Below are 22,950 nucleotides of genomic sequence, written 5' to 3' on the forward strand. Positions count from 1 at the left end.
CTTGAAGGACACCTCAGCCTTGTATAATCCTTCCTTAGAACTTTACATGATGCTGTAAACCAAGACCAAGCTCCTCACTCACATTATCAGGGCATTTTGTCTCGTAGCCTTATCAACTAAACGTGCAGTTTGTTGCTTTTTCTTTGCTTACATCTCCCACTTACTCAAATGAGCTGACTTATTTGCCCACTTATCAGATTTTATCTAGATAGTAGAGTTTAGAGGAGAGCTCCATGCCAACCCCCTTAAGGGAGAGCTGCAAGCTATAAAACTTCTCAGCTGTGGTGTGGAATTGGCCCCTCAGCAACAATGTACTCCGCTACTTATATTGCCTGTCACTTTCCCCCTTTTGTTTCAGTGTTTCTCTGTGGCACAAAGGGTATGGGGAGCTGACACTATAGTGATCTTGCTTTTGTTGACTATGTAATACATTGTCTGAATCTATTTGGGTTAATTGGGTTTTTTTCCAGCAGAATCTGTCATGGAGTCTGACATACTGTGTATCAGTAAACGCCTCAAACTCCAGAGCAAGACAACCTGAATGTAAATCCCAACCCTCTCACTTATGAACTGTGTGATCTCGGGCAAGGTGCATAAACTTTGTGTCGTCATTTCTTCATGTTATGTATCATCTAAGTCTCCATGACAGTAAAAGAGCAAGTTGCTGTGTCAAAGTCCATTCAGTGTCATAAAATGAGCTATGCCACTTTTTTCATCAGCCATCACATATTCATTGAATAACTATGCACTAGACTTTACAGAAAATACAGCTTTAAAGACACGGAATCTGTCCCCATGAAACCACTTCGTTGGGAATACTGGAGTAAAGGACATGCACTTAATGAGTAATATGCAAAATAAACCCTCCAAGAGTTCAGAGGAGAGACAGACCACTTTGACCTGGGGCCAGAGTGTGGATAAAATCTAGATATCTTCTCCATTTAATCCCTAATATGTTTTAGCAAAACCATAGTTGTCTTTCCTCACTATTCCAGAAATGCATCAACCATTCTTTAGTTAAATGATTTTAGACACCAACATTATAATGATAAACTCATAACTTACACAGTATGAGCACAAAAAGACCTATTTTTTTGTTCATCTTGTGAAACTTATTTTTGTTCAACTGTTTATTTTCTGCTTAGAAAATATTATATGCTCACTAAAGATATTTTAAAATACAGAAAACATTTTAAAAACCATCTATTACTCTGTTATTACCATTAACATTTTGGGATCTTTTCTCCCATTTTTTTCTATGCATTTTTACACTATTGAGCTAACATTGCATAATTTGCTTTTTAAATAACTTTCTTCCTCTTAGTTTAAAATATGTAAGACAGGAAACAAAAGTTCCACATAACTGTACTATCAGTTAACCCCAGATGACATTTTTTTTAAAGTTACACACATGATTAAAAAACTCAAACGGTATAGTAGTGCATCCTTCCACTGCACATATATCAATATATATGCTGTATAATATGCCAAAATATCTTCTAATATGTTTTCAATCATTTGAAATTGCAAACTATGCTGTGTTGAATATTTTTATCACCACATATCACATAAAAATGGCTGGATAAATTTTCACCAAATTTGCAGGACATGTTTAGAATAGTCTGACTCAAAATATAGGCTATTTGAAATACAGGAGCTTCACTTTTTGTGAAACTTCACTTCATAAAAACATGCTTCGAAGCAGCTATAGCAGAGGCCTCTATGACTGCTAATCAGGAAAGCACTGTCATATGCATTAAGATGCCAAGGAGAAAAAATCAAACAGTGCTTAAAGAGAAGCCCCTTTTTGAAAGTCACAGAGGCAGATACTCCAAATTACAAGCACTGCTTTTCTATTGAATTATTTCTCAAATAGATAACTCGATGTTATGTGATCCAGAGTAACAACAGGGATAGTATTCATATTATGATCATTGATAATTAACTTGAGCAGTTCAGAAGAGGCCAGCTGAAAAATAATTGCCCATTGCCTGAAGATAATGACAGCATGAAAAAGTGATGCAAAGCTGAATAGAGGTTACTAACTCCAAAGGATTAATGCAGGAAACAGAAGAAAACTTTAGAAAAAAAATCCTTAGTGATATTCAAGAAAATTTTGTGTCCATAAAAGAGTAGAACAAGCTACTGTGATAAAAGCAAACAGTTTATGAACATTATAAATATAATTGCCGGATTAAAAAAGAAAATATTGCCTCAAAATAAGGCCTAATAGCAGAAGGGACATAGCAGGAAATCAAATTAGATGTCTGGAAGATTCCATTAAAGCATTCTTTTAGAATATTTGGGGAGGGGTGGAAGGAGAGATAGGAAAGCTAAGAAAGAAAAGTTGTGAGGTATGGAGAATAGATATAGGTGAGTCAAAAGTCTTTCTAATAGAATTTCCAAATGGTGAAGGAGAGAAAGGAGAGATGGGAAAACATAATTTATGGAGTAACAGAAGATACACCTCCCCGAGCTGAAGACTATTGTTTTGAAGCAAAATACTGAAAAATAGCACACTATGGTATGTTGCTTGCAAGAATGACCACAATTTTCCCCCTCATTGTATCCGTGCCCCTTTGCAGTGTGACTTTGAAGTTCCTCCCATCAAGGAGCACCTTGAATCTGACTTGGCCTTGTTGCTTGCCCAAGATATCCCACATTCCACTAATAGAATGTGGTGGAAGTAACATTGTGTTAGTTCCAAGCTGTATCTCAAGAGGCCTTGTGTGCTTCTATGCTTGCTTGGGACCAACCCTCTGATTACTATGCGAACAAGCCCAGGCTACTCTCCTGACAGGTAAGAAGTGATGTGGAGCAGACACAAGCCATCACAGCTGAAGTCTTCCTAGCACCCAGCTGACCTACCAGATTCTCACAGACACATGAGTGATCCCAGCTGAGACCAGAAGAACTGCCCAGCTGAGCTCAGGACAAATTGCCAACCCACAGACTTGAAAGAGCCAAAGGAACTACCTATGCAGATACCTGGTGGAACAGTATTTTAGGCAAATGGATCAGTGTGTACAAAGGCCCTGGGGTGAGAGCATGCCTGCCATTTCTCAGACAAAGCAAGGAGGTCAGTTTGGCTGGAGTGGAGTAAGTGATGGAGGGAGGGGTAGGAGATGAAATGAAAAGAGGAGTATGGTAAAATTGTAAAAACAGCCACATATTATTCCCCTTTCTGTATCTTCACCCTTGCAGTATGATATCACAGATCCTTCCCTCAAGAAGTAGACTCTGTATTTCCACTCCTTGTACCTGGGTTGGCCATGTGGCTTGCTTTGGCCAATGGGATATTAGCAAATATAATACAAGCAGAGGTTTGAAAAGCATTTGCATACAAAGGCTTGCTCTCTCGATGTTCCTGAAGCCCCTGACTGCCATGCAAGAAAATCCAGGCTATTCACCTGGATTATGACACTCAGTCACTCTTGTCATCCGAGACAACACCTAGTCAGCCCCCAGACATGTGAGACCATTCACTACACCTGCAGATGCATGAGTGATTCCGGCAGAGATCAGAAAAGTTGCCCGGCTGAGCCCAGCCCAAATTGCCAAACCACAGAATCGTGAGCTCAATAAATAATTTAAGCCACAAAATGTTGAAGTGTTTTGTTATACAACAAAAGTTAATTGATGCACATACTTTAAATTATGAGAATAATGTGAAAATCATGGAAGATTTCAGAGAGAGGGAATAAAAGTTTAGCTGTAATAGCTGGCATTGAATTCTTTATCCATAATATGGAATAATATTAGACATTATGATAATGTTTATAGAGTTCTGAAAGGAAAGGATTTTGAACTTAAAATACCATTGCAAAGAAATAGGCTTTGGGGATACCAGAAAGCTATCATCACCTAGGGGCAGGGGCAATTTCTTTTTTTTTCTTATTAACATATTCTGCAATTAAAAATTGTCTGCATTTAAGGTATATAATTTGATTATTTGATATGCATATACATTGTGAAATAATCACTCTAATAAAGCTGATTAACATTTCCATCACTTCAGATAGTTACCACTTTCTTTTTTCTTTCATTTGTGTGAATGTGTATAAGAATAAAGATCTACCTTCTTAGAAGAGTCCAAGTATACAGTAAAATATTGTTAATCATAGTCACATTGTTGTACATTATCCTCAGAATTTATTCATCTTGCATAACTGAATCTTTGCAGCCCTTGACCAAAGTTTCTCCATTTCTCCCTCCTCCAGCCCCTGGTAACCACCATTCTACTCTCTGCTTCTATGAGTTCAACTATTGGGCTGGCCAAAAAGTTCATTCCGGTTTTTCCGTAACATCTTACCTGAACGAACTTTTTGGCCAACTCAATATTTTAGATTCCACATGTAATTGAGTATTCATCTTTATCTGGCTTATTTCACTTAGCGTAATGTCCTCCATATTCATCCAAGTTGTTGCAAATAGCAGGATTTCCTTCTTTTTAAAGTATGAATAATATTCCATTGTGTGCTATACAGGCATACTTGGAAGATATTTCGGGTTTGGCTTCAGCCCATCACAATAAAGTGAATATTGCAATAAAGCAAGTCACATGAAATTTTTAGTTCCCCAATGTATATAAAAGTTATGTTAACACTATAAACTATTACATGTGCAATAGCATTGTCTTAGAAAACAATGTACATACCTTAATTTAAAAACACTTTATTGCTAAAAAATGCTAACCATCATCTGAGCCTTCAGCAAATCATGATATTTTTGCCAGTAGAGGGTCTCACCTTGATGTTGGTGGCTGCTGACCAATCAGGGTGATGGTTGCCAAAGGCTGGGGTGGCCGTGGCACTTTCTTAAAATAAGACAACAATGAAGTTTGCTGTATTGATTGACACTTCCTCTCACAGTTTCTCTGTAGCATGCAATGCTGTCTGATAGCATTTTACACACAGTAGAACGTCTTTCAAAATTGGAGTCAATCCTCTTAAGTCCTGTCACTGCTTTATCAACTAAGTTGATGTCATATTCTAAATCCTGTGTTGCCATTTCAACAATCTTCACAGCTTCCTCACTAGGAGTAGTTCCACCTCAAGAAACCACTTGCTTTGCTCATCCTTAAGAAGCAACTCCTCATCCCTTAAAGTTTTATCATGAGATTGCAGCAATCCCGTCACATCTTCAGCCTCCGCTTCTAATTCTAATAGTTCTCTTGCTATTTCCACCACAAATGCAGTTACTGCCTCCACTGAACTCTTGAACCCCACAGAGTCATCCATGAGGGTTGGAATCAACTTCTTCCAAACTCCTGTGAACGTTGATATTTTGACCCATTCACATGAATCACGAATGTTCTTAATGGCATCTAGAATGGTGAATCCTTTCCAAAAGGTTTTCAATTTACTTTGCCCAGATCCATCAGAGGAATCACTATGTATGGGGAGCTATAGCCTTACAACATGTATTTCTTTTATATTTTTTTGAATTTTATTTTATTTTATTTTATTTTATTTATTTATTTATTTATTTATTTATTTATTTATTTATTTATTTATTTGCGGTATGCAGGCCTCTCACTGCTGTGGCCTCTCCCGTTGCGGAGCACAGGCTCCGGACGCGCAGGCTCAGCGGCCATGGCTCACGGGCCCAGCTGCTCCGCGGCATGTGGGATCCTCCCAGACCGGGGCACGAACCCGCGTCCCCTGCATCAGCAGGCAGACTCTCAACCACTGCGCCACCAGGGAAGCCCTTTATTTATTTTTTATACAGCAGATTCTTATTAGTCATCAATTTAATACACATCAGTGTATACATGTCAATCCCAATCGCCCAATTCATCACACCACCACCCCCAAAAATGTATTTCTTAAATCGTAAGACCTGAAGGTCAAAACTTATCCTTGAGCCATAGGCTGCAGAATGGATGCTGTTAGCTGACATGAAAACAACATGAATCTCATTGTACATCTCCATTAGAACTCTTGGGTGACCAGGTTCTTGTCAGCGAGAAGTAATATTTTGAAAGGAATCTTTTATTCTCATCAATAGGTCTCAACAGGTGAGCTTAAAATATTCAGTAAATCATGTTGTAAACAGATGTGATGTCATCCAGGCTTTGTTCTTCCATTTATAGAGTACAAGCAGAGTAGATTTAGCATAATTCTTAAGGGCCCTAGGATTTTCAGAATGATGATTGAGCACTCGCTTCAACCGAAAATCACAAGCTACATCAAACAAGAGAGTCAGCCTTGTCCTTTGAAGCTTTGAAGCCAGGCATTGACATCTCCTATCTAGCTATGAAAGTCCTAGATGGCATCTTCTTCTAATAGAAGGCTGTTTCATCTATTGAAAACCTGTTGTTTCGTGTAGCCACCTTCATTAATTACCTTAGCTAGATTTTCTGGATAACTTGCTGCAGCTTCTACATCAGAAAATGCTGCTTCACTTTGCACTTTTAAGTTATGGAGACGGCTGTTTTCCTTAAGCCTCATGAACCAACCTCTGCTAGCTTCAAACTTTTCCTCTGCAGCTTCCTCACCTCTCTCAGCCTTCATAGAATTGAAGAGTTAGGGCCTTACTCTGGATTAGGTAAGGTTATGGCTGGTTTGATCTTCTATCCAGATCCCTCAAACTTTCTCCATATCAGCAATGAGGCTGTTTTGCTTTCTTATCATTTGTGTGTTCACTGGAGTAGTGCTTTTAATTTCCTTCAAGAACTTTTCTTTTGCATTCACAACTTGGCTACCTGTTTGGTGCAAGAGGCCTAGCTTTTGGCCTATCTCAGCTTTCAACGTGCCTTCCTCACTAAGCTTAATTATTTCTAGCTTTTGATTTAAAATGAGAGACTTGTGACTCTTCCTTTCACTTGAACACTTAGAGGTCATTGTAGGAATATTAATTGGCATAATTTCAATATTGTGTCTCAGGGAATAGGGGGGCCTGAGAAGAGGAAAGAGATGGTGGAAACAGCTGTTCAGTGGAAGAGTCAACACACACACATTTATTGATTAAATTCACTATCTTATTTGGGCACAGTTTGTGACACCCCAAAACAATGACAATAGTAACATCAAAAGTCACTGATCATGGATCACCATAACAAATATAATAATAATGAAAAAGTTTGAAATATTGCAAGAGTTACCAAAATGTGACACAGAGACATGAAGTGAACAAATGCTGTTGGGAAAATGGCACTGATAGATTTGCTTGATGCAGGGTTGTCACAAACCTTCAATCTGTAAAAAAGCACAATATCTGTGAAGTGCAATAAAGTGAAGCAGAATAAAACAAGGTATGCCCGTTACTACACACACACACACACACACACCACACTACATTTTCTTTATCCATTTGTTCATCCGTGGACACTTAGGTTGTTTCCATATCTTGATTATTGTGAATGATGCTGAAATGAATGTGGGAGTGTAGATATCCTTTTGAGATCCTGATTCCATTTCCTTTGGATATATACCCAGAAGTGGGATTGCTAGGTCATATGGTAGTGCTATTTTTAATTTTTTGAGAAAACTCCATGCTGTAGTGGCTACATCATTTTGCATTTCAACCAACAGTATACAAGGGTTCCTTTTTCTCCACATCCTCACCAACACTTGTTGTCTTTTGTCTTTCAGTAATAGCCACTCTAACAAGAGTGAAATGTTATTCCATTATGGATTTGATTTCCCTGATGATTAGTGGTGCTGAGAAACTTTTCATGTACTTGTGGGCCATTTGTATGTCTTCTTTTGAGAAATATCTATTCACGTCTTTGCTCATTTTTCATTGAGTTATTTGCTGTTTTGTTTTTGCTGTTGAGTTGTATGTGTTTCTTATACATTTTAGATATTAACCCCTTATCAAATACATGATTTACAAATATTTTCTCCCATTCCATAGGTTGCCTTTTCACTCCATTGATTGCTTTGTTTGCTGTGCAGAAGCTTTTTAGTTTAATATAATCCCATTCATTGATTTTTGCTTTTGTTGCCAATGCTTTTCCTGTCATATACAAAATATCCTTCCCCAGACCAATGTCAAGGAACTTTTCTGATCCTTTTCTTCCAGGAGTTTTATGGTTTCAGGTCTTATATTTAAATCTTTAATCCTTTTAGAGTTGATCTTTGTATATCGTGTGAGATACTAATATGTATTCTTCTGCTCTAAATGGAAAGTTCTGTATATATCAGTTAGGCTCATTTGGTCTAGAGTTCAAGTCAGCTGTTTCTTTATTGATTTTCTGTCTGTATTTTCTATCCATTATTGTAAATGGAGGTATTGAAGTCTTTTGCTTTTATTTATTGCTCTCAATTTCTGCCTTCAAATCTGTCAGTATTTGCTTTATATATTTAAGTGTTCTGATGTTGGGTGCATATACATTTATAACTGTTATATCTTCCTGTTGAATCACCCTTTTAATCATTATGTAAAGACTTTCTCTGTTTCTAGAGATAGTTTTTGACTTAAAGTCAATTTTGCATGATATAAATTTAGCCACCCCTGCTTTCTTATGGTTACCATTTGCATGAAATATCTTTTTCCACCCCTTCACTCTCAGCTTATGTATTTAATTCTAAAGTGAGTCTCTTGTAGGTAGCATATGACTAGATCATGTTTACTTATCCATTCATCCATTCTATACCTTTTGTTTGGTAAGTTTAATCTGTTTACATTGAAGGTAATTATTGATAAGTGAGAACTTACTGTTGCAATTTTTTTAATTGTTTTATGTTTATCTTGCAGTTGTTTTGTTCCTCTCTTTCAGCTTCTTTATTGTACTTCTTTTTTGTACTCTGGAGCTCTCCTAGAGGTATTCTTATTGGCATGAAGTTCACTGTTTTTGTTGTTTTTGTGGGAGGGATGAGTGTTGGGACCTCCTAGTTTGCCGTCTTGCAACAGGACAGAGACAATTTTCAGTAACTCATCAGGACAGGGACATAAAGGCAGAGACAATTTTCAATAGCTCAGGGATTCTATTTGAATATATTCTCTGAAATGGAAACATCCATTCATGAGGGCTTTACCCTCATAACCTAATCATATCCCAAAGGCCCCATCTCCAAATACCTGCACCTTGGGGATTAGGTTTCATCATATGAGTTTGGAGGGGGACACAAACATTCAGTTGATAACACCCTGTAACTTGATTTGGCCAATAGAATGTGGCAGAGGGATGATGTGCCAGTTCCATCTCTAGGCATCAAAAGGCTTAGTCCTTTTAAATCCTCTCTTGGATCCCTGCCACGTCTTGAGAACAAGACTGCTGAAGAACAAGAAAATGTGGAACAAACCCCAGTTGTCCCAGCTGAGGTCATCCTAGGGCAGCATAAGGCTAGTGACCCCCAAATATGTAAGAGCACAGTGAAGAGCTCATCCACAGCTGATGGCCACCATTAACACACTCCCTATATCCATACCTGCTGCAATGTGACTTTGCAGTTCTTCCCATTAAAAGGTGGAGTTTATTTCCCCACACCTTGAATCTGGGATCCATTGCAACTTCCTTTGGCCAGCTGAATGTGGAAGAAGTGATAATGTGCCAGTTCCATCTATAGGCCTCAAGAGGACTTGCACACTTCTATTCTCCTTCTTGGAAGTTTGCCATGCTGTGAGAACATACTTGGGCTAGTCTGATGGAGAAGGAAAGGCCATGTAAATGGGAAACTGATTATTCTAAGAAATTCCCAAATATGAGAGAGAACCCAGCCAAGATCAGCAGAGCTGCTTCCTAGCTTACCCATAACTGACTGCAGACACATAAGTGAGTCTAGCATAGATAAGAAGGCATGCCCAGCTAACTCATAGGCTCATGATAATAGAAGATTATCAACTTAAGCCACTGTATTTTGAAGTGGTTTTTTATACCACAATAAGTAAGCAATACAGGCCCTATCAGCAAAGTAACCCAGAGAAGAGTGACTTTGTATATCTTTTCTGTAGTGATCAAGTTACCACTGAACTCAAAATTGGGCTTACTGAAATGAGACATCTTAATCCATGTTGATCTTTGCACTAAAACTTTAAATAGCTATTTTGTCCTTGTTTTAATAAGAAACCATGTAAAGAATGTCACTACTTGGATTAGTGGGAATCAGCGGAGGGTGAGAAAAAGGAGGGTAAGTAAATGTGACTTGGACATAAAATTGCAATTGAAGTTTGCTATCTTAATTTTCTGGCATTTTATGTTTTGGTGCTTATAGTAAACAAACAGAATTGTGAATTATACAGGCATACAGAAATAAGCCCACTTGAACTTTCTGGATAAAATTTAAGTTTGATGATTTTTTATATTGGCTACATTTTCTGATATTCTTACTTGCTATTTGCAAAGATGCACTGGTACAGTACTGAGATAATAAATATCTGTATTTATCTAAAAGCCTTTAAGAAACTGGAGCTCAATATTAAAGCTGCCTGCAACAACAGAAAAACACTAGTTCCCATAAAAATAAAGCATTAATGATAACTTTTAGACAACTGCTTGATAATCTATTTGAGCTAGTCATGTCCCACACTTCTGGATTCCTTTGGTGGGGATGGAGATTTTTCTTTTCAGATCACTGGGGTTTGAAGACTATTGATGGAGATTGTCTGGAGCTACACAAATTGTGGCCTTTTCTTTATTTTTAACATCTTTATTGGAGTATAATTGCTTTACAGTGGTGTGTTACTTTCTGCTGTATAACAAAGTGAATCAGCTATACGTATACATATATCCACGTACCTCTTCCCTCTTGCATCTCCCTCTCACCCTCCCTATCCCACCCCTGTAGATGGTCACAAAACACGGAGCTGATCTCCCTGTGCTATGCGGCTACTTCCCACTACCTATCCATTTGACATTTGGTAGTGTATATATGTCCATACCACTCTCTCACTTCGTCCCAGCTTACCCTTCCCCCTCCCCATGTACTCAAGTCCATTCTCTACATCTGCGTCTTTATTCCTGTCCTGCTCCTAGGTTCTTCAGAACCTTTTTTTTTTTTAGATCCCATATATATGTGTTAGCATACAGTATTTGTTTTTCTCTTTCTGACTTACTTCACTCTGTATGACAGTCTCTAGGTCCATCAACCTCACTACAAATAATTCAATTTCGTTTCTTTTTATGGCTGAGTAATATTCCATTGTATACATGTGAATTGTGGCCTTTTCAAAGAAATATAAGGCTTCCAGTGCTGTCATTTGAACTCATAGTTTTATAACACCTATCATGGTATAATAAAGCCAGTAGAAAAGGAAAAAAAAATTAGTAGCTTAAAAACACAACTGAAAAATTGGATGAATAAGCCCTCATTAAACCAGATAAAAAGAAACAGTGGCTTAAAAGCAATAACATGAACTTGGGTGTTATTTTGGAAAAAAAGTAATTTTTTTTTTCTTTGTGGTACTCAGGCCTCTCACTGCTGTGGCCTCTCCGGTTGCGGAGCACAGGCTCCGGACGCGCAGGCTCAGCGGCCATGGCTCACGGGCCCAGCCACTCCGCGGCATGTGGGATCTTCCCGGACCGGGGCACGAACCCGTGTCCCCTGCATCGGCAGGCGGACTCTCAACCACTGCGCCACCAGGGAAGCCCAAAAGTAATATTTTTGATTCATCATGAAAGTGAATAGTAGCCACCACGCTACTGTGTTCTACCCCAAGCAGTCATGTGAAACTATTTTCACTCTTAGCATCCTGAGTTTGGTCTCTCTGTTTTTCAATAAAAAGGAACTGGGGTCCTTAGATAGTAGCATACTTTAAAATCAGCCTGAAACATCCTGTTCCTGGAGGAAGCAAGGACACTTTCGAAGGTGTCTGAGTTGTGGAATAAGAGTCAGCTTAAAGTCATCACCACTGGTCTATGAAAATTTGAACATTAAAAAAGTGATTTTGGTCTCCTGGAACCAATGGAGTCTGTGAACGGCCAAATGTCCATGACAATACTCAACAGGGGCGACATAAAGTAAGCAGGCAATACAAAATGCATATATGATCACAATCCTCAGACAAACTCTGTATTAGGACCATCTGAGTCTGGATATTAAATTGAATCTGTGGGCTTTCTCACCTGCTGGGGACTTGGGGGCAGATACAGCATGAACACCTGAGCTCGTCCTCATTTTTCACAATGCTGATGAGGATGGAAACTTTCTGATGCTGAGCTTGGTTCAAAATGGAGGCACCAATTTTGCTGTGTTCTTCAGGAATAAGACCCACGTATAAAAAGGTGGTTGCTGTAGTGCGTTTATACATGTCAGGACCTGTGTGGACTTTTGCACCTATATGTTCCTGGTGATCTAGGTACCCAAGACAAGCTTGGTTGCAATATGAAAAAGCTGAGACTTTATACCACACTCCAGGGAGGGAAAATGTGTTTTATTCACGAAAAATGAGAAATGCATGCAAGAAGGGAGACGACTTGGTGCTAACAATGGTAACCAGGAAAACATATGGTCTCAATAATTACTGGTAATGTGGTTATGAAATTGTCAACTATTAAGTTAAAGTCATAAAGTAGAAAGAGCATAGTGTAAACAACCAAAAATATTTTGAAGTCTAGAAAAGGGGCAGTGGTTCATCAAGAATTCAACTTTGTTGATCCAGAGAACACCACATCATAAGGATAGCATTACTTACAGCTGTACTCCTTTCTAGGAACTTTGGGGGCAGAGTGATCTGGAGGAGGTGGTAAGGGAAATAAAAGTACAAAGTATGCTAAAGACCTTGTCTTTTGGGGGTGGGAACACTGTAGATGAATGATTATTTCTTGGCACTGATAAGAAAATGTTTCCTCAGTGCCTAGAGATTTGGGGCCCCATTCCCAGCTCCATTCTGGGGAAGGAAGGGTCACACTAACTGAAATGGAAGCAAAAGCTCTGTTGAGGAATCAGGCCTGGAGCAGTTGACAGAAACTTCCAGAGGAGCTTAAGGTCATGGACTAAATGCTGACATGCCCCCAAATAACTCTCAAGGAAATGAGAGACTGACTATCCTCTGTTAGAGAGGATCCAGAAACTACAGAAACTCGGGAAAGGTTTACATTGAGGTGATGTTGTCCGGCACTGTTATTAAGGAAGAACTGTAAAGAAACCTTTGGTTTGGGTGAGGGGTTAATATCAACCTCAATGTTAAAGCATTTTAGAACACAGTCAAAATTGTCCCTCTTCAATAGACATCAAATGCTTTAAGGTTTCCTGGTCAAAAATGAAGTCTGTTCCCACAGTTTTGTGACCAGAATGTTGCATCCCTGAAGACATAGGTCTTCCCTAATGGAAAACTATCATGACAGAAGAATAACTTATCTTCTAAGACAGGTATCTACACTCTTTGTGGTTGGGTAGGACTCCAGGTAAACATAGGAAAAAAGTAGGAAACAAAATAAATGAAAGTAGAGGAACAAATGCTGATTTATAAGGGAGTGAGGAAACCAGCCTGCCTGGAATAGATGGTCCATGGTCAAGTAGAGAACAGGAACGGTTATGGCTATAGGGATAAGGTCATGGAGAACTTGGATGTCAGGTGTAGGAGTTTAGATTTAGTTAGGAATTGAGTTGTATGGAGAAACTTATATTTTAAGGAGATGATCTGGTAGCAGTATACAAGATGGACAGGTGTAGTGAGAGACTGAGAGGTTTGTGGAAGGATATAAAATCTAGATGATGAAAGCCTGAGCAAGGAGAATGAGACTGGTAAGGAATGAACAAATACTGGACACATTTAAAAGCAGATGCTTTTTTTTATTACAGAAGTATTATATGCTCACCTTAAACATACTTTTAACATATAAATTTTTAACAATATAAAAATACATGAACTAAAATATGTATATATCAGTGCAACCACTCTTAGAAGCTATATTTCAAACTCCTAAACCACTATATAGGAAAAAGGAGGAAACACACTTTGACAAATCTAGGAAGAAGAAGAAAACCAAAAAAATTTAATTGACAGATTAATAATAAATACTTTACAGTTGTAATCTATGTAAAGGGTTTAATTATGAATTAAGAGGCAGACATTCTCAGATGAAGTTTAAAAAATCGCATCACATGCTGTTTTGAAAAGATACACCTAAAACAAAACACAAAAATGTTGAAAATATGGGAGTGGATAAAGATACACCAGAAAAATGCTAACAAAAATCAAGTGGCGGGGGGAAGAAATGTAAGGCAAAAAGCATTAAATGGGTTAAAGAAGGTTTCTTTATGTTGTGAATTAACGCAATGCAGTAAGAAAATCATGAAATTTAACACAATGAAAAAGAAGTTCAAATATGTAAAGCAGAAAACGTTAAAAATAGGAGGCTGTGACAAAACAACAGTGAGAGATTTTACATACTTTTATCTGAAAAATTAGATCAAGCAGTTAAAAAGGGAAAATCTAAATAACAATTAACAAGTTTGATTTAATATGTAGAAATATAATATTACCAAACAAAAAGAAAATACACATTTGCTTTAATTGCTATGATTTGAAAAAGGTAAGGAGGCACTGCTCTAGGGACTTATTAATACAGAGATTTATATTCTAAATGAAATATCAACATAGTCAAAACATCACTACCAAGTCAGTTTTATTCCAAGAATGCAAGAATAGATCAACACTAGGAAATCTATTAGTGTAATTAATACATTAACAGGTTAAAAAGAATAACAATATTATCACCTTGGCAGATACCAGGAAAGGTCTTTGATAACATTCTATATCTGTTCCTGACAAAACTATAAGTCAATCAGGAATAAGGACCAGAAGGGCATTTCCATAACTTGAAAAAGTGTATCTATCAGAAACAATGGCAATCATCATATTTTAGAGTGAAACAATGAGTTACTTCTATTAAGGTCAAAAACAAGAGAAGGATGCCTACTCTTTTTTTTTAATTAATTAATTTATTTATTTATTTTTGCTGTGTTGGGTCTTCGTTTCTGTGCGAGGGCTTTCTCTAGTTGTGGCAAGCGGGGGCCACTCCTCATCGCGGTGCACGGGCCTCTCACTATCGCGGCCGCTTTTGTTGCGGAGCACAGGCTCCAGACGCGCAGGCTCAGTAGTTGTGGCTCACAGGCCTAGCTGCTCCACGGCATGTGGGATCTTCCCAGACCAGGGCTCGAACCCGTGTCCCCTGCATTAGCAGGCAGATTATCAACCACTGCACAACCAGGGAAGCCCCCCTACTCTTTATTAAGCCATATAAATCTGCACTGTCTTGGAAGTCATAAGATCTTTACCAATGTGCTAAAAATGAATAAAATTAGATGTAAACATTAGCAAGGAAAAGACAAATGTTTCATTATTTACTGCTGACATGATTGCATATCTAAGAATTCAAGATAACTAACTGGAAAAACCCCCACAGAACTGAGTTTACAAAACTCTATATTGTAAAGATGCCAATTTTGACACATTACTCAAAAGGTCCAAGGCACTTCCAGGGATTTTTTAGTTTTACAGAAGTTGATGAGTTGATTCTAAAATTCGTCTGGAAAAAGAAAATGTACAAAAACAACCAAGTAAATTCTAGGGAAAAAAAAGAATAATGAAGGGTGGACAGATTTCAAAAATATATTACAATGCTACAATAATTAAAGCAGTGAGGTACTAGCTCAGTAACAGACAAAAATTGAATAGAAAAGAAACATAAGCAGCATACCCATAGAGAGAATTCCAAATCAGTGCAGATATAATTCAATACAATAAATAAGTTGGGAAGACTAGCTATCTCTTCTGAAAAAATAAACATAGGTTCCTACTTTCCACCATACACAACATATATGGATTAAAGCACTAAGCTATACAAATATATAAACTAGTAGAGGAAAATAATTTTGGGTACAGAAGCCTACCTAAATATAAGACAAAACCAAGAAACTGTACACAAAAGATTACAATGTTTGCCTTTTTACATAATTAAAATCTATGCCAAATACCATCATAAATAAACTTTTAAAAAGACAAATGACAGGGGCTTCACGCAGTGGTTGAGAGTCTGCCTGCCGATGCAGGGGACACGAGTTCGTGCCCCGGTCCGGGAAGATCCCACATGCCGTGGAGCGGCTAGGCCCGTGAGCCATGGCCGCTGAGCCTGCGCGTCCGGAGCCTGTGCTCCGCAACGGGAGAGGCCACAACAGTGAGAGGCCCGCGTACCGCAAAAAAAAAAAAAAAAAAAAAGACGAATGACAGACAATGGCAACATATAGCAGACAAAAGGATACCAGCTCTAATATCCAGAGGCCTCCTACAAATCAAGAAGGAAAAAAGACAAATGATTCAACAGAAAAAATAGGCAAAGGATATGAACAAGCAATCTCCCACAGAAGAAATACAAATAGCTAATAAATATATTAAAAGGTGCTTAACTTCACTGGCGATTAGGGAAAAATAAAGGAATGAGATTCGATTTTTCATCCAAAGTGCTGACAAAAATTAAAAAGAATAATAGTGTCTAGCATGCTGGGAGGCAATTTAGCTCAAACTCTTTGATCTATCAATTACACTTCTAAGGTACTGGCCTATGAAAATACTTCTAAATGTGCAAAAGATAGATTCAAAAGACCATTTTTTATAGCATTATCTGTAATAGAAAAAAAAAAACTGCTAACAACCTAAAGATGTATCATGTGGAAAGAGTTGAATAAATTATATAGTACACCCTACTATAGAATTCTACTAGCTGTTACAATGACTTTCTATTGATCTGGGGATGAGAGGTATGGGTTGATCAAGTTGTAGATAGAATAACATGCATAGGATAATTTCGTTTTGTAAGACACACAAGAACACATAAACAGAAAAAGTACTTGGAAGATACAAAACAAATAATCATGCCTGTCTCTGGGCTGTGGGACTAGGAGAGGGATATTTTCACTTGCTACCTTATAAACCACTGTACTTTTTACTTTTATAATAAGCATGTATTACTTTTCTAACAGAAAAAGTAACATAAGCTCACTGTATAACATTTGGATTTTTAAAAAAACTGTAAGGAAACAGAAGAAAAGCGATATGAATTCTCACCACACAGAGGCATTAGTGTCACCACTTGTCTTTTCAGTCCCTGTTATGCATTTTTAACATACTTGAGATCTTACTCTACATAATTTGGGGCTTGTCTTTCAACTAAGATAATATTGTATTTTCCCTATAGAAAATTCAGAGAATAAAGAGACACAGAGAATAAAAAGCCCATGTATTTCCACCACCCAGAGATAATTGCTTAAGAAAATGTGAAATTCAAGTGCACAGAACTGAATTATGAGTCATGCATCCACACTGTCATAGAACATGCACACTGTTTCACTGACCCATGCCCTCTTTTCTTTTGATCCAAGAACTTGTTCTTTTATTTAATTTTCATAATACTCATACAATCACTAAATAGTCAATGATATGTTTTTAGTTATAGAATGAATACCCACCTACCCACCCACCCATCAAATCTGAGCACTAGAATACTGACAATAACTTCCACCTACTTCTCTGATCCCCTCCTATTCCAACCCCCTTTCCTCAGCCCCAGTGGCCATTATCCTGAAGTTTTCCTTGCTATTCCTTTGATTTCTAATAAAATATTTTTAATCCCAAATATATATGTACACCTAAATAATATAGCCTTCAGTTTTACTTGTTTTTGAATAGTAAAAAAGGAATATTCTATTATATGTAGTCTTCTGGGACTTGATACCTTAATTTAACATGATAGAAGTAAAATCTACCCATATTATTATTATTATTTACCTGTAGTGCCTTCATTTCTCTGCTGTATAATATTCCATTGTGTAAATATACCACAATCCTTTTTGAACTTTCACTACTAATACTTTAGTGTATATTCTACTGGTCATTTTTCTGAAGACATTTATATAGTTTTCTTTCTACAAAATTGGAATATTATACATACTTTCATGTGACCTGTTTCTCTCACTACTGAGATCTTGTGAACATATTCCCATTTCAGTAAATATTCTTCTGAATATTAAATGACTGCATAATATGTCATCATATTGTTGCAACATAATTTTAGTTAACCACCCCCAACTGTCGGACATCCAGATTGCTTTTAATTTTTTTGCCATGATAAGCAATATGGATGCATATACCCTTTGACTCAGCAACTCTCCTTTTCAGAATTTATCCTAAGTAATATCTGAACATTTATGCACACAGTTATGTACAGGGCTACCACGTGGGACAACACAGTTTGTGTTCTGCACAACTTACACAATGTATGTGCTCATCACAGCAGTTTTTAGAATACAAAACAAATTGGAAAGAATTTAATGCCCACCAGTAGGAGACGAAGTAAATAAGCTATGTATTAAAATTATAATACAGATGCATGTTTACTGACATGAAATGTTTACAATTTATTAAGTGGAAAAAATAGGATAAAAGGCAGTATGATTCCATTTTGTAAAAAAAATTAACATACATAGAGTGTGGAAGAGCATACACCAAAAATTTTACAGTGTTTGTCTGAGTATTGAGTTTATTTTTTTAATTTTTTCACTTTGCTTACTTATATTTCAAAGTGTTTTCAACAGTAAAACTTGATTACATGTATAATAAAAAGATGAATAAATAATGAATTTTATGCACAATCATTTAAATATTTTTCCTGAATATAAAATACTTTCACACTGTAAGAACTTTCGCAGAAAATAAGAACATAGAGAAGTAAACAAAAATCACACATAATCCTACCCACCTAGAGATAATTAGTTCACAATCTCTAATGTGTGTATTTCTAGTCATTTTTCTCTGATTATATATATTTAAAATAATTGCAACCATACTCCATATAATCTTATATGCTGATTTCTCACTTAACATTATATAATATGAACATACCATAAATATTTTAATGGAAGAATAGTCTATCACACGGAAATAGCACATTTACTTAATCATGTCCTTAAAGTTAGACCCTTAGGTTTTTCTGTTTTTCACTATACCAAGTAACTATGGGAGGAATATCTTTGTGCATGAATTATCCATATTTTAGATCATTTCCTTGAGTAAATTTATTGAAGTGAAAATACTAAGTCAAAGAGTACCAACATTTTCGTATACCTTGATATATATTGCCAAAACTGTATTTACTATATATTTTAAGGCAGCATGGAGAAGTAGAAAAAAAAAGTCAAAATATGTGGATCCCATGCCCGTCTTTAGTACTTGCTGTTTAAGCTCTAGTTAGGTAAAAGTGATATAAAAACATCTGTCTTAGCTTAGTCACAAGGTTATTTTGATAATCAAATAAGAAAATAGATCCTCCAGCAACCATATATGTTACTTCCTCAGGAATGCTTTTCTTAACTTTCTGGACTCTTACAGCATCCTATACTTAATTTTCCTTCATGGCTTTACAACAACTGATAAATAATTGTTCAATTATTTGTACATTGTCTGTTTCCCCTAAATGATTTTAAGCTCCATTAAAATATGCCTGGCACACAGTTGACGCTCAATAAATATTTGTTGAATGAAAGAAAAAATGGATGGATGGAGATGGAGGAATGAAGTGACAGCACTTTGTAAACTAAATCATTAGACATTTATTTGGAAGGTATTTCAATTATTATTATTATTAATTTGTATAGATGATTCTAGATCTTTAGAAGTTCCTTGCCTAACCATAATTTCATTATGTAGCGTTAATGCTTGCCATGCCAGCCAGAGGCACAGGTAGCAACGTTGCTGGAAGCACCTGGTAGGAGCTGAGACTTGGAGAACCAAGTAGTTAGTTCTCTAGGTCACCAAGCTGGGAGTTAAGGAGTTGTAGTTACCATTAATCAAACACAAGGCAGTGGTCAGGAATCCAGGATGTCAGTGATATTTGAAGAAGCAGGTGGATCCTGGAGGTCAGAAACAAACTAATGGTAAATGGTCTAGATAGTAAGGTGCAAACTGGAGAACGGATTAAAGTAGATGGGAGAGTTAAATTCCAGGCATCAGTGCTCAAATCATGGAGTTATGAATATGATTCTAAAGCAAAGGGTACTTGAATTCAGTTCTCCCTTGTGTTATTTCTGCCCAAACTGAAAATGATATCAGGAAATGTTTGTGCCTAGTTCCATATACATGAGCAAGGAAATGATAGTAGCTAGTTGAGGAATGAGATTTGAGGAACACAAATGGGTTCTGATAAGTGACAGGATAAAGTGAGACCATTTATATATAAGATCTTATAATAATTTACACATAAAATGGGAGCAATCAAGCTTCGGATCCTCTAATTCTCATCTTGATTTTCAATAGCAGATATTATGGCATAATGGATAGGGTCATAGACTCTGGAAACAGGCTAGCTATGTTCAAATCCCAGTGCTGTACTTTATTAGTTGTGTCCTTTGGACAAGTTACTTCACCTCTGTGTGCTAGATTCCTCATCTGTAAAACAGGGATGATACTATCTACCTCAATGAGTTCTTGTGAAGATTAAATGAGTTGATGCATGTAAGGACCTTAGAACAGTGCCTGGACATAGTAAATGCTATGTTAATGTTATTATTATTATTATTTATGTCACATAAGACCAAACAACAAAAATTGATGTTATAAAAAATGGATAAATACACTGTATGTCAGCTTTATCTAAAATAATAAAGTCTCTAAACAGGAATTTTTCTCATCAAAATAAGAATTTTACTTGTACCTAAACAGAGTTGACTGTATAAAATATATGAGCATTAGTAAATTAGCAAAATTTGTCACAGCAATCCCATCTATGTGTTTATTCTATAGAAGCTGTTTTACGAACACTATCTTTAAAAGTTGTAAAGAATGAATGCACATTTCCTAGTAGCAAAAACACTATTGAGCTGAAGTACAGTTGATCCATAAGATCTGGTCTATAAGAAGGAATGCCCTATTCAATTTTTTGAAGCTAATTCAACTAGAAGCAGAAATATTTGAGTTGGAAGGCTTGTATATGGAAAAATCTGAACATGGAAAGGCTCGAACTTGGGAAGACTAATTTTGAAAACGTCTGGACCTGGGGAAAGGTCGGAAGGCCTGAACTATGGAACATGTTAAAATACCTGGATATCGTAGACACTGGAAGACCTGAATGTTAGAAGACCGGTACACTGGAGACGTTGGAAGACGTGGGTATTGAGCCTGCTTTTGGAAGACTGAGTAGCTGTTTGGAAGACATGGAGATGCTGGAAGACGTGGAGATGTTGGAAGACGTGGAGATGCTGGAAGACACAGAGATGCTGGAAGACGAGCAGATGCTGGAAGCCCTGGAGATGCTGGAAGACCTGGAGATGTAGGAAGACATGGATTTTCTGGAAGACATGGTTTTTTTGGAAGACGTGGATTTTCTGGAAGACACCCCTTTGTTGGAAGACATGGATTTTCTGGAAGACGCACCTTTTTTGGAAGACGTGAATTTTCTGGAAGACGCACCTTTGTTGGAAGACATGGATTTTCTGGAAGACACGGCTTTGTTGGAAGACGTGGATTTTCTGGAAGATGCCGCTTTGTTGGAAGACGTGGATTTTCTGGAAGACGCACCTTTGTTGGAAGACATGGATTTTCTGGAAGACGTGGATTTTCTGGAAGACATGGGTAGGCTGGAAGACATGAATTTGATGGAAGACACAGTTTTGTTGGAAGACAAGGATTTGCTGGAAGACATGGATCTCCTGGAAGACGTGGATTTTCTGGAAGCCAGGATTTGATGGAAGACATGGATTTTCTGGAAGACTTGGATAGGCTGGAAGACCTGGAGGTCATTGGAAGACATGGATTTCCTGGAAGACATGGCTTTTCTGGAAGACATGGATTTTCAGGAAGACCCGAATTGTCTGGAAGACCTGGATTATTTGGAAGACATAGATTTGCTGGAAGACTTGGACGTTACTGGAAGACATGAATTTTCTGGAAGACGTTAATCTCTAGGAAGACATAAGTTTGCTGGAAGACCTGAATTTAGTGGAAGACATGAATTTTCTGGAAGACGTGGCTTTATTGGAAGACCTGGATTTAGTGGAAGACATAGAGTTTGTCTGGAAGACATGGATTGATTGGAAGACTGGATTTGGTGGAAGACATGGATTTTTCTGGAAGATCTGGATTTGATGGAAGACGTAGATTTTTCTGGAAGACGTGGACTGAGAGGAAGACCTGGATTTCTTTCTGGAAGACATGGATTGACTGGAAGACTTGGATTTTTATGGAAGACGTAAATTAGCTGGAAGACTTGGATTTGGTGGAAGACATAGATTTTTCTGGAAGACGTGGATTGGCCGGAAGACTTGAAATTGTTGGAAGACATGGATTTTCCTGGAAGATATGGATTTTGTGGAAGACCTATAATTGCTGGAAGACTGGATTTGCTGGAAGACATGGATTGTCTGGAAGATGTGGATTTTCTGGAAGACTGGGTTAGCTGGAAGACCTTGATGTTGTTGGAAGACTTGGAATTAGTTGGAAGACTTGGAGTTGCTGGAAGACTTGGGAGTCGTTGGAAGACCTTGACACTGGCGCCATTGGAAACCCTGGACATTGGAGACATTGGAAGCACAGGATGTTGGAGACATTGGAAGCCTTAGATTTTGAGGACATTCGTTATTCTGGACATTGGAGACTTTGGAGGCCCTGAGTGTTGGAATTAATGGATATGGAAGCCATGGATACTGGAAGCCCTGAACACTAGAGACATTGCAAGTCCTGTACCTTGGAAGCCCTAAACATTGGAAGGTATGGACAGTAGAAGACCTAGACATTTAGAAATCTTAAATCAGAATCCCTGGATATTGGGAGATACTAGAAAACCTGGATATTGACATATTCATGTTAAAAGACACAGAATTTGGAAGATGTACTTTTCAGGATTCTGGAAGTCAAGAGTGTTGGCAGCCCTGAACATTAGGACACCTGGACACTAAAAGATCGGGATATTAAGAGAGACCTAGTTATTCAAACACTGGGGATGTTGGAACACCTGAATGTTAGAAGACCAGGCTCTTGGAGATATTGAAAGACTTGGGCATTAGAGGAACTTGT

General features: G+C 37.5%; 1 pseudogene; it reads left to right on the forward strand.

Moving 5' to 3' along the window:
* The first annotated feature begins 20,357 nt into the window (after positions 1–20,357).
* On the forward strand, positions 20,358–22,347 carry LOC137217327 (cerebellar degeneration-related antigen 1-like; annotated as a pseudogene).
* Positions 22,348–22,950: the final 603 nt, after the last annotated feature.

Source organism: Pseudorca crassidens, chromosome X (genome assembly GCF_039906515.1).
Source record: "Pseudorca crassidens isolate mPseCra1 chromosome X, mPseCra1.hap1, whole genome shotgun sequence".
Taxonomy (NCBI): domain Eukaryota; kingdom Metazoa; phylum Chordata; class Mammalia; order Artiodactyla; family Delphinidae; genus Pseudorca; species Pseudorca crassidens.